Source organism: Gekko japonicus, unplaced genomic scaffold (genome assembly GCF_001447785.1).
Source record: "Gekko japonicus isolate JY-2015 unplaced genomic scaffold, Gekko_japonicus_V1.1 scaffold102, whole genome shotgun sequence".
NCBI lineage: Eukaryota > Metazoa > Chordata > Lepidosauria > Squamata > Gekkonidae > Gekko > Gekko japonicus.
The window spans coordinates 16,918-27,729 of record NW_015172006.1 but is presented as its reverse complement, the minus strand read 5'-3'; the positions used below and the strand labels follow the sequence as shown (position 1 = coordinate 27,729).

Genomic DNA, 10,812 nt, shown 5'->3' with positions numbered 1-10,812 from the left:
ACCTCACAGGGTGTCTGTTGTGGGGAGGGGAAGGGAAAGGAGTTTGTAAGCCGCTCTGAGACTCCAAGTGAAGGGCGGGGTATAAATGTAATCTCCTCCTCCTCCTCCTCCTCCTTACCACCCTCCACTGAGAAAATGGTTTCTCTTGCCATACTGCAAATACCAATGAGCAGGGCAAAAAGAGTGGCAGTGATTGACCAGCAACTAGGGGGTGTCAAGTTAGGAGTGCATGCAGGTCTGAGAGTTTAGAAGGAAGGTTTCCAGACAGTGGCTGATTTCGCACTAGAGTTGCCTCGATGTTGCGCCGCCGTTTGTTCCGATACTATTGGTCAATTTCACACCCAAAGCCACGGGGCTGCATTTGACCCGCGGCTTCGCCCAATTTCCTCCACAGTTTCGTGATCCTCAAAAAACAGGATCACGAAACTGCGGGGGAAATCGGGTGAAGCCGCGGGTCAAAATGCAGCCCCGCAGCTTCGGGTGTGAAATTGACCAATAATATCGGGGCAAACGGCAGCGCAACATCGAGGCAGCTCTGGTGCAAAATCAGCCAGTGAGAATTCTCAGAATGCTCTCTCTTGCAGGCCAAGTGATACGTTGAACTTTCAGGGCTCTCCGCATAAACCCTGAGCACCACTGCAGTACTCTCTGAAATTAATTTGAGTTACTTTAATTATAATTTTCATCCCTCAAACACAAACACCCTTACATGCACATTCGCCAGCTGTCCAGAGAAAGAGCTGTAGGTTTCTTTCCACTTAAGATTAATTAAAGTCCGCAAGTCACTCAGCAATTACCAATTGGCCGTTCAAGGCACCAAGGGGTTGAGAAATTGGATTTCCAGGCAATGACAGCTTGCGGATTCAAACGTACGGCTGCCCAATAAAAAAATCCTAATCTTCCTTCTGCCGACTACACCATGCTGCCGGCTTTGTGGTTTTTCTCCCCTCTTGTGGTTTGTAACACAAGGTGATTTATTTTTGCAGCCTTCTTTAATCACAGAAGCCTTTACATGGAGGGAAACAGGAATGACACATTTCCAGGGGGGAGGAGGAGGAGGAGGAGGAGAAGAAGAACTGGATTTATACCTCGCCCTTTACTCAGAGCCTCAGGCCATGGTCAGACGTGTCATTTGGAGCGGTGGGGAAGTGAGTGTATTTGACACAGTGTTGCGCGATCATACATCCTTTGTAGCTGTGGGCTCAGCTTGTCACTGCCCGATCAGACAGCATGTTCGGGCGAGTGGATTTTTTTTTTGCCTTTTGTTTGCCATGCGCATTAATGAGGAATTGCACCTCCACACTGAGGGTTCCCCATGGAGTATGCGGTTATGCACATACTGATAAACAAGGGGGGGGGATGGCACCGAGTCAGGATGGAATGAGCAGACCATCCTGACAGCATGACTGTGTGTTTGAGCAATCAGACAGGGGAAAGTCCGTCTGTAGCCCATCGGCAAGCATTAGGACCAGACTTTCCCTGGTTCCGTGGCGGGGCAACACGGGGTGCTGACAGCTGTGGGACCTTTCCCAGATGTTGCTGTCTGATCATGCCCTTTAGATCTGTCAGGCATTCTCAGCTGAGTTGGATTTAAAGGCACGCCTGACTGCAGCCTCAGAGCCTTCCTCTCCCCACAACAGACACCCTGTGAGGCAGATGGGGCTGAGAGAGCTCTAAGAGAGCTGTGACTGACCCAAGGCCACTCAGCTGGCTGCATGTGGAGGAGTGGGGCATCAAACCTAGTTCTCCACTAGACCAAACTGGAGGAAAGGTGGATGGTTTGGTGGAGGGATAATAGTATAAAACAAAAGGTAAAAAGTGGTTTGATCAACGTTTACCAAGGATCAGACTAAGAGCCAATCTACAGGGGAGCGGTGGCATAGTGGGTATATCCCACTGTCTTAACATCCGAACTGTGTTAGTTCGAGGCCTGTGCTGGCGTGAGCAGCCAGCCTGTTGTCCCCAGCTCATCGTCCACCCAGCAATTTGAAAGCTTCAGCGAGTAGATAAAATGCGAACCACTCCTCTCCCTTGTGGAAGGGTGTTAGCTGACAGTCGGGACTTCCTGGTCGAGGTTAGAAAAAGGCAAAAGAACGTCTCGGCTACAAAAATCCCTGCAGTGAATGTCTCCGGCCAGGCGGTGGCAGTGTGGCGATGTGACATATGGGTCCTGAAGCCTGGTCAACAAGCAGCCGTTCGGAAAATGACTGAGCCAAGCCAGAAGACATTTACACCATGCAGTGACAGTGTGTGCAATTAAAAATGAATATATGTTGTCCTCCCTATCCCCAATGAACATTGTTAGTCCCCTGTCTAATGTGTAACTGTACATCGCTTTGAGCCCACTGGGAAAAGTGATTAATACATTGAAAGTATTATTATTATTTATTATTACAGAGTCCAACAAGGGTTGCCAAATCTAATGGAAATTCCTGGAGATTTGGGGGTGGGGTACCAGAGTACCAGAGGCCACACAAAAGAAAAGGCTATGTACTGGATTGTGTGCAAACCAAATATTAATATATACAGTGCAAAAATATATACAGTGTGATGAGTGAAAACAGTCCCTATATGCAGTACCAAATGCAGTAAAGTATGACCAAATCTCTCCTTATATATAATTGAATAGTGGGTGCCAAAGTTCTAAAATGCACTCCTTTAGTGTATGGACGCTTGAACTGTCAGTCAGAAGACGCTGGCTGGGTTGACTGGCTGCTTTGTGCAGTCCCGCCCAGTGTTTCAAGGTCTTTTGCATATGGAAGCTGATTGGACTTCATACGGAAGGCCGATGCCTCCGTCGCCCGGCCGAGATTGGGGGGGTGGGGGCGAGGCAGGCGATGGAAGGCCGATGCCTCCGTTGCCTGGCTGGAGTGGCCGCGGGGGGGTCTGGAGTCGGGCGGCCGCTGGCGGGGGACGCAGTCGCCCGGGCCGAGATTGGGGGGGCAAGGCGGGCGACAGAAGGCCGAGGCCTCCGTCGGCCGGCCCTCTACAGAATCCACCCCCCAAACCTCCAGGTATTTCCCTCCTTAGAGCTGGCAACCCTACATTCCCCTCAGTGCCTGTTGGTAGGCAACTAAGCTTGGTCCTGTCACCTACTTTGGCCTTTGGGAGAAAACACATTGGGGCCAGTCCTGATAGGGTTGCCAACTCCAGATGGGAAATTCCTGGAGATTTGAGGGATGGAGCCTGAAGACGGTGAGGTTTGAGGAGGGGTGGGACCTCAGGCAGGTACAATGCCATAGACTCCACCCTCCAAACCAGTCAGTCCCACATAGGGAACCATTGTTGCCAATCTCCAGGTGAGGGCTGGAGAGCACTCAGAATTACAACTGCTCTGCAGAAGGGAGGGCAGAAGTCAGCTGAAGTCAAAGGGGCAGATAATGGTAGGTTGATGGTTAGCTGGGAAGGAGATGGGGTTGCCAACTACATGCTAACAAATTCCTGGGGATTTGAGGGGTGGAGCCTGGAGAGGGTGGGGTTTGCGGAGGGGTGGGACCTCAGACAGGTAGAATGCCATAGACTACACCCTCCAAACCAGCCACTTTGTCCTGGGTAACAATTGCTGCCAATCTCCAGGTGAGGGCTACAGATCACTCACAATTACAACTGCTCTTCAGGTAGCAGAGATCAGTTCCTCTGGAGAAAACAGTGGACTCTGTCATTATACCCTGCTGAGGTCACCACAGCAAATTGACACTGTTTGCCCAAAGCCAGAGCACTCCCCCAGAGCCTCTTTCTAGATCTCGTTGTATTGCTTTCACAACGGGCTTTACTGCTAGTATATATATAAAATGTTGTCAATGTGCAACACAGTGAGTTATAACAAAAGGAAAAATACATCAATTGACGGTCTGCCAGCGACTTAAGATGCCATTTCAATATCTTCTTCAGAATGGTTTTTGTTAACAGTCCTGTTGCAGAATGGCCTTGAACAGTTGTAGTACGTTGTCTAAAAAAAGACAAGAGTCAAAACCTCGTCAAGTATGATATAGCATCTAAGCAGACGTACTAACAGCTGGAACAATTACACTTACTATTTATCAGCCAATCATAGAAGATTAAGAAGTGTATTGAAATCACATATCTGTAACACATAAAGTATAAACCAAGTAGTAAAGGTTCCCTTGCTCGAAAGCCAGTCAAATCCGACTCTAGGGTTGCGGTGCTCATCTCCGTTTCCAAGCCGAAGAGCCAGCGCTGTCCGAAGACGTTTCTGTGGTCATGTGGCCAGCATGACAAAACACCAAGGCGCACGGAACGCTGTTACCTTCCCACCGAAGTGGTAACTAATTTCTTGCTTTCGAACTGCTAGGCTGGCAGGTGCTGGAACTAGAGACGGGAGCTCACTCCTTCATGTGGCACCCGGGTCTCGAACTGCTGAACTACTGACCTTCCACAGCCTGCAGTTCAGCGTATTAACCACTTGAGCCACCACAGCTCCAAAACCAAGTAGTAGAAACAACCAAAAAAGAAGGATGGGGAGGGCAGGGCTTGGGGGAGAATTTCAATTAGGTTTGGCAATCCTTGTAGAAATCTCTAGTATAGCAGAGTATAATGCTATAGAGTCCACCCTCCAAAGCAGCCATTTGCTCCATGGGAACTAATCTCTGCAGTCTGGAGATAGTTGTAATTCCAGGAGATCTCCAGCCGCCATCTGGAGGTTGACAACCCTACACGTTACACAAGTTCACAGTGACAATTACAAGCCACAGGGCAGTTGCAAGATAGAGTCCACCCTCCAAAGCAGCCATTTGCTCCATGGGAACTAATCTCTGCAGTCTGGAGATAGTTGTAATTCCAGGAGAGCTCCAGCCACCATCTGGAGGTTTACAACCCTACACGTTACACAAGTTCACAATGACAATTACAAGCCATAGGGCAGTTGCAAGTTCCAGGCGGAAACTCTGTTGAGAAGCTGAAATGGGGTGAGGGTGGCTATCTGCCCATAACACCCAAACACTCCTCAGCACGGTCGGGAAATGCATATCCTCTTTCAGGGACCGGGTCTGACTGATGCCAAAGGCACAGTGCTGGGCTGGATTGACATTATCTCACCTGGCAAGACAATTCTTAGCTTCTTAAAAGGATGTCACAGGTATAGTGTATCCTGCTTCACAATTGTGAGCTGGAGGTATTCTCTGCAAAAAAAATTCCTGGCTAACCTCAGAAAATTAAAGTCAACAGGATGTCACTAACATTCCCCAGAAGGAGGAGTTTGGGTGAAGCTTAGAGTCACTAGCGAATCAGTTGAGATCGCAGAAAGGTGTGTGTGTGGGGGGAATCACACAAACTCTGGAAGGAAGCTCAGATAAACATCCAGGGAAGGAAAGTCCTTTTACTTCCAGCAATGATTGACCTTCTGCTTCCCATGCTGGGCACACTTTTCCGTTCAGCTGTCTTTTTCTGATTCAGGTGTGACAGCTGGCGTTTAAATCCTTTATGTCTCTTCCCATACAACAGTTCTGAGTCAAATCAGAGGCCAATTAAGCCACTCCCTTTGTAAAATAAAAACCAGCCAGTGATGGATTTCCCAGAATCCATTGGCAAGACTTGAACCAGGATCACTCTGAATCCTTTCCATTTGTTTTGGATTTTTTTTGTTGTCGTTTTGTTTTGCCCTTAAGTCACAGCTGACTTACGGAGACCCCGTAGGGTTTTCAAGGCAAGAGACATTCAGAGGTGGTTTGCCATTGTCTGCCTCCATATCACAACCCTGGTTTTCCTTGGTGGTCTCCCATTCAGATACTAGCCTACTTAGCTTCCAAGATCTGACAAGACTGGGCTAGCCTACCCTTCTGGTTAGGCCCTTAGATTTAACCTTCTTCAGATCCAAGAATTGTCTCTCGCTTTCTCTCTCTCTCCCTCTCCCTCCCTCCCTCTTTGCATTTCATATTTAACTTTTATTTACAGATATATCCAGTTTGGGTAGATATTGGTTACTTCCTTCGGCAGAAAAAATAAAGCTGTTTGTAGGATCATTCCCACCTCCAGCGCTATTTTTGGGCAGGAACGCACAGGAACGGAGTTCCGGCTGGCTCCCGAGTTGGCCACGCCCAGCAGGAGTTCATTAGCATAACAAGCCACACTCAACAGCAGAAACTCATTGGAATTGGCTACATTAGGGGTGTGTGGCCTAACATGCAAAGGAGTTCCTGCTACAAAAAGAGCCCTGGTTAAACATAATAAGAAGCAAAAGGTGGGTGTGGCTGGATGACCACACGTCTGGTAATGTGGGGGTGTGGCCTAATATGCAAATAGCTGTACTATCAGGGGTGTGGCCTAATATGTTAATGAGTTTCTTCTGTTGGGTATGGCTTATTATGCTAATGAGTTCCTGCTGGGCTTTTTCTACAAAAAGAGCCCTGCGGCCACCTCCAATCTGTTTACTTCTTCAATAGCTGGTGTCTTACTGTAAGAAAGGGAGTGACAAACCCACTTCCAAGGAAGACTGTCATCATTGCCAACAATCACCATTTATTTTCCACCGAAAAAGGAAGGTTCTTTCCTGGACCATCTCCATAGTACATACAGCAAATGGCTGAGGTAGTGAAGCCACAGACGCTGGCACCCAACATTGCCTCACGAAGACGAGCTTCTGTATTTCCTTATTTAGTAGGGTTCCCAGACCACCACCACCCCCCGGGTACAGGCAGAGGCCGCCGCTGACAGGCCCCACCGCCCAGCCTCCGATTAGCTTACCCTGAAAAAGAAGGAGGCTCCGCTGAGGTGAACTTACCTCCTCCTGCTGCTTCCTCCTCTTCCTCATAGGTGTGGAGCTCCCCCTCTCCCGCGAGTATCGCGGGTCCCCCACTTGTCTCCCCTAATGCCCTGGAAGTGATGATGTCACTTCTGGGTCACATGGCCAGTGATGTGAGCACATTGCTTCAGGTCAGTACTGCCTCTCTTCTTCTCCCGGTAAGTCCTCCCCCCCAAGGAAGGATCTGGCAACCCTCTTATCTAGTGAGGTCATTCTATCAATAAAATCAATCTAGGCCCTTAGATTCTCAACGGTTATGGCAACAACCTTTGATTTTACTCAGAATTTCAAACTTCCGTACAGTAGAATTTCCCCCTTTACTTATTCCCTTCTGCTTGAGAATTATTTTCAGTTTCTCTGCTCGTAATTGTGAAAATCAGACTGTTGGGGTAGGGGGGAATATAGTGTGCGTGCTCTAAACCGGAGTGTCCTAGTTTGCCCAGACTCCCTGCTGGGTGAACTATAAAATTCCCTGCAGGTTTGATGAGGGAAGTTCTGTTTGCGTCTGCTCACAATGTTCGTGCATTAATGCCCCCTCCCGAAGTTATTTGCTTCAATTTTTTTTAACATCATCTGCAACTATCAGGAAAGGAACTAAATTGGGTTTGACACACACACACATCCCTTCCTCCCCCCGCTTGATAGAAAGAAAAAGAAAGTAGACACAAACCAATTTTTTAAATGCCGCTGACACAAACAGAGTGAAAGAAGTAGTCCTGCTGCAAGCAGCCAATCAGACGCCCGTATGACAAGCGTCCTCTGGAGACTGATTAGGTTGTCATCAAAAATAATGCCGACAAAAAATTATTTTATTAGCTGAGGAATTGTGTGTAATGCCGCTGGAGACTCGGCCCTTGCGAGATCCCCCTCTGAAAACAATCATGGCCAATAATTGCTTTGCCAGTCAAATCCATTTTGCCTGTGATGCCTGGATTTGCTGCCACAAAAGTCTCACACCAAGGTGGTCAGTCGGGCTCTGGGCTGCACCATTTAGAGGCCGTTTGAACATCTCAGTCTCTTTCAGTTTGCCCCAGATGACTCTGTTTGGGTTTCTCTTCTCTGCTCAAATCAAATCCCTGATTATTTATTTTCATGCCATTGCCTGATTTCTCATACAGTAAAATTCCCACCAGATGAGAGAAGGCAGCGAGTTTGAGCAGAAGCCTAGCCCAGAAGACGGGCCTAGCAGCCTTGCCAGCATCGGGGTTGCACTCCAGGCAACACAATGGGTTTAAAACCTTGTTGAACATGTGGGCGCATTTGAGATTTTGAGGTGGAGGGAACCTCGGGTTGCCCATCCCCTGGTAGGGATGGGCGACCCCCTCACTTCATTTCCTGCTGCCACTTAGAATGGCAGTAGGAGATAATGTTTAAAATGGCTGTTGAGCCAGTGATGTGACGTCGCTGATGACTGCCCTCCCATGTCTTGCTCCCTTTGGATTCTCACTAGTTGCCAGGCCAGGTCTGGCGATCATGTGGGCACCACAGCAGAATGGATGCCAAAAGATGGGTGGGACCAGTAACAAAATGATTGCCACAGAGGCTTTGCCCAATTTCAAAACCCTGCAGGGTTCTACAAAAACATAGGCGGTTCCAGCCCAAGCTTCTTCCTAGTAAGGAGGCAGCTATTTCTAAAAGGTTACCCTCTGCTTTAGATGGTTTCTGACTTCACAGACACTAACTTCTAAAGCTGAAGGACATCTAAAGGGATGACGAGATTCACATATTGAAAAAAACAACAACACTTGATCTCACGATCTCCATTTATGCTTTTTCATTGCAAGTCTCTCAACCTGACCTACTTCACATCTTTGTGAATCCAATTTCAATATCACCTGTGCTTGTCTTAGGGAAACCATCACCTTCAAAAGTAGATCAACTGGCAAGACCTATTCTATTAAACAGAATATTGCCTGCAATATAATGCACAACACAGAATGCAATTCCCTTGGTTGCGGTTATGGGACAACTATAGACTTTTGTATCAATGCCACAGATCACTTCAGCAATCACAACAAGAAAACATCAAGAACTTGCTAGTAGATTTTTTAATTTAGATAACTGTGACCTATCAAGACTATTTAAAAGAAAAAAATGCAGCACATCCAAATCTGGGACAGTGCAGTTTGCGGAGATTAGATATACTGATCAAACACCTCTAAGGACGCAGAAATTCTCTCATTCTCAAGATTTTGGGAAGCTTTCAGGTTGCTCTCATTTATATATTGACACATGCCACAGAGACGGGGCTTTTTCAGCGGTGGCACCTATCCTGTGGAATGCCCTTCCCCTTGAGGCTCCCCTGGCTCCTCCTCTACTCTTTTCTAGGTACCAGGGCAAAGCATTTCTATTTTTTCCTGGGTCTCAATTAAGTGGTTGATTGTTTGTCATCATTTTTACAGTCTGTTTGTGGCCAGAGAACCGTTATGTGAGACTTGTATTAAGCTGCTCATTGTTTTGTTCTGTTTTAAATGCTGGATTTCTAATAGCATATTGTTACCAACTTTTACGATGTTTTAGATTGTCATATGTTTAATTTTGTGCCTGATGTGTAAAAAAACAACAACAGTTCAGCAGAAGGTGACGACAGAGCTTTGTACTGTAAACTAATTTACAACTTCTAAGAAAGGTGAACATTAGAAGAAAAGGAACAAAGTTTTTTTGAATTTTATTTTTTTAATCTTTTCATCATATTACAATTTAAGACAATAAATACAATACAATGTTCCTCATTACTCAGTATAGTGTAACCAATTATCACCTGGGTTGGAATAGATTAACCAGTTTAAGATAATTTGTCTGTAAATGTGTCATACATGTTGCTGGGAGATATTTGTAGGTTATGATCACTAGAATGTTTTTTATCATCTGAGAGTTTGTTTTGGTTTATTAGAGAAATAGCCAGTTGTGGTATGGTGGATTCGCTGGAAGTATGTTGTGAATGGTCATAAAGTTAAATACTTGAGCCGAAATTTGCACAAATTTGGAGTGAAGTGGAGTTGTTGGGGAGTGTGTATGTTGAATTGAGTCTGAGATCTTTGCCATTACGAATTGATCCCACAGCTTGTCATGCCAAGCAGTGAGCGTCGGTGGCGAGGGCTTTTTCCAGAAAGCTGCTATTGTCAGTTTAGCCTCCCACAGCTTGTCATGCCAAGCAGTGAGCTATTGTCAGTTTAGCGGTTGCTAGTAATAATGAGGTAAGTTCTTTAGTGTTGTCTCATGAGTCATCCCACCGATTCAGTAACAAAATTTCTGGTTTACAGGTGATGTTTTGTGAAGTGATCTCATTGATTTGTGTTAATACTTCATTCCGGAACTGGAGGATCTGCAGGCAATACCACCAGCACTGAAGGTATGTGCCTTCTTGTCGACATATTATTTGGTTGACACCAGAGGGGACTGAGATTGGTACCTAGAAGGCCAGAGGAGCAAAGTAGGTCACAAGCCAGTGTATATGGTATCTGTATGTACATTTGTGTATGTATAATGTATACTGGCAATTGTAAACGAATAATGTTGAAAAATGCATTTTAAAAAATGGATGCAAAGAAACAAACAAGACGGGTGGAACCATGACTTGTCGGTAAAACATCTGCTTTGCCCTTGGAAATGTCCCATGTTCAAACCGTGGCATCTGCAGTTGAAAGGACAGTGTAGGAGGTAATATGGAGAAATCTCTGCCTGAGACCCTGGAGAGCTGCTGCCAGTCAGAATAGACAATACAGGCCTTGACAGACCCACAATAAGGCAGCTTCATATGTGTCCCCCCCTTTTTGTTTTTTTGTTTTGCCATCAAGTCACAGGCGGCTTATGGTGGCCCCACAGAGTTTTCAAGGCAAGAGACATTCAGAGGTGGTTTGCCATTGCCTGCCTCTGCGTAGCAACCCCAGACTTCCTTGGTGGTGAAGCACTATCAAGGGCCGACCCCGCTTAGCTTCCGAGATGTGACAAGATTGGACTGGCCTGGGCCATCCAAGACAGGGGCAAGTGTAAACCAGGAAGAACATGAGGGAAAACTGAAAGCAAAATTGGGGAGTTTATTGTTGAAATACCAG

The 10,812-nt window shown here is 46.6% G+C and overlaps 1 pseudogene; it reads right to left on the bottom strand.

Moving 5' to 3' along the window:
* Positions 1-6,383: 6,383 nt before the first annotated feature.
* Positions 6,384-6,575, bottom strand: LOC107117973 (annotated as a pseudogene).
* Between the last annotated feature and the right edge of the window lie 4,237 nt (positions 6,576-10,812).